Here is a 2,500-nt window from a genome sequence, read left to right as displayed (position 1 = left end):
CCGCGTCCACCCGCGGCTGCCGCCCACCGCACCGGAGCGACAGCCCGAAAGCGCGCCCGCCGAGCGGGGCGCGCCCCGGCTTAAGGCCGGGCAGGAAAGGGGCGAGGCGCCGCCGCCTCGCCCGCCAGCAATCCCCAGGGGGGGCGCCCCCCCGTTCGCCAAGCCGGCCACAGCCGGGCCGAAGCGGGACACGGCCCACGAAATCGATGGCCGCGGCCGACGGGCAGCTCGCAGCTCGTACTCGGTCTCTCTCGGCTTCTCTCCCTCTTTTTTTCCCTTCTCGCTTTATTTCTCCTCTTTCTCTCGAGCTCTCTCTCGCCTCTCGAACCGTACACCCCGTTTCCCTGGGCCAGACGGGCGGACCGGGACGACGCCACGGGGCTCGTCCCGCGTCAGCGGCACTCGCCTCGCTCGGAGGACTGCGCACGGGGGCCCCCGGCCTCCCTCGCCGCTTCGGTCACAGGCACGGGACGAGCCTGCGGGGAGACGGCCCGTCACCTCGCTCCCATAGTACGGACAGACGAGTCCCAGGCCGCAGACGCCTCCAAGAGGACCGATGGAAAGCGACCGGGAAGGTGCGCCGCCGCAGGCCGGCCCCTGCGATGACGTAGCCGGAGGCAGCTGAAAACAGCGACCCCTTGGTGAACTTCCGGAGCCGGCCGCGACAACAGGTCTACCCGGCCGCGACAACAGGTCTACCCGGCCGCTGCCGGAAATCGCCTAAGTCCCTCCGGAGCGAGGTAGACCTGTTGTCCGCCGTCCACCGCCCGCCGCCCGGGCGCCGCGCCGGGCCCGGCGGCCCCGGAGCCGGGGTAGACCTGTTGTCCGCGGGGTAGACCTGCTGTCCCCGGGGTAGACCTGCTGTCCGCGGGGTAGACCTGCTGTCCCCGGGGTAGACCTGCTGTCCGCGGGGTAGACCTGCTGTCCGCGGGGTAGACCTGCTGTCCGCGGGGTAGACCTGCTGTCCCCGGGGTAGACCTGCTGTCCGCGGGGTAGACCTGCTGTCCGCGGGGTAGACCTGCTGTCCGCGGGGTAGACCGGTTGTCCGCGGGGTAGACCTGTTGTCCCCGGGGTAGACCGGTTGTCCGCGGGGTAGACCTGCTGTCCCCGGGGTAGACCTGCTGTCCGCGGGGTAGACCTGCTGTCCCCGGGGTAGACCTGCTGTCCGCGAGGTAGACCTGCTGTCCGCGGGGTAGACCTGCTGTCCGCGGGGTAGACCTGCTGTCCGCGGGGTAGACCTGCTGTCCGCGAGGTAGACCTGCTGTCCGCGGGGTAGACCGGTTGTCCCCGGGGTAGACCTGCTGTCCGCGGGGTAGACCTGTTGTCCCCGGGGTAGACCTGCTGTCCGCGAGGTAGACCTGCTGTCCGCGGGGTAGACCTGCTGTCCGCGGGGTAGACCTGCTGTCCGCGGGGTAGACCTGCTGTCCGCGAGGTAGACCTGCTGTCCGCGGGGTAGACCCGCTGTCCGCGGGGTAGACCGGTTGTCCGCGGGGTAGACCCGCTGTCCGCGGGGTAGACCCGCTGTCCGCGGGGTAGACCCGCTGTCCGCGGGGTAGACCTGCTGTCCGCGGGGTAGACCCGCTGTGCGCGGGGTAGACCTGCTGTCCCCGGGGTAGACCCGCTGTCCCCGGGGTAGACCTGCTGTCCCCGGGGTAGACCTGTTGTCCGCCGCCCACCGCCCGCCGCCCGGGCGCCGCGCCGAGCCCGGCGGCCCCGGAGCCGGGCTAGACCTGCTGTCCGCCGCCCGGTTTTGGGGTTTTGGGGGTTTATTCCTTCCCGCCCCCCCCCCCGCCCCAATCCCGTTTCTTTTCTCCTTTCTTTGAAAGAACGACTCTCCTATTTGTTTGGTACAAGAAGAAACTCGTCCGGAAGAGAAATTTCCTTGGCAATTCTTATTTCGTTTTTCTCTAGTATCCAGAGCACCCCCAGACCGAGCTGACGGGCCGCCTGCGCCCTGTGCAAGCGGGAAAGCGGGCGGCCGCTTTTGGGCCGGTTCTTTCACGGTCCGCAGAGACCCTCCAGGCCCGGCAGGGGTCTGGGGGGCCCCGGGGGCTCGGAGCCGAGGCGCCCGGGGCCGGGACGAAGCCGCCGGCCCCTGGCCCTCGTTCCCACAGACAGAGAGAGAGAGAGAGAGAGAGAGACAGACACAGTGACACACACGCCCACTCCACACACTCGCACTCCGCCGCCACCCCCTCGGACACCGCACCCACCACCCGCGCCGCTCCCTCCCTCCCGGATGCGCGGGCCGCCCGCCTTACACGAGCTTGCAGGCCGGGACAGGGCCAGGCGGGGGGGGGGCATCGGTTGGAGGAACACAGGTCTACCCCGGCACGCGGCGGCCGGAGGCTAAGTCGGAGCCGAGATACCAGGTCTACGAAGGGGCCGGGCGAAGGTAAGCCACGACGGGGCCGAGACAACAGGTCTAGCCACGGTCCCGGAGCCCGGAGACCGAGGCCGGCCGGGCACAACAGGTCTAGCCACGGTCCCGGCGGCCGGA

Source organism: Anomalospiza imberbis, unplaced genomic scaffold (assembly GCF_031753505.1).
Source record: "Anomalospiza imberbis isolate Cuckoo-Finch-1a 21T00152 unplaced genomic scaffold, ASM3175350v1 scaffold_171, whole genome shotgun sequence".
Taxonomy (NCBI): Eukaryota; Metazoa; Chordata; class Aves; order Passeriformes; family Viduidae; genus Anomalospiza; species Anomalospiza imberbis.
The sequence above is the reverse complement of the archived record's forward strand: the minus strand, read 5'-3'. Positions refer to the sequence as shown.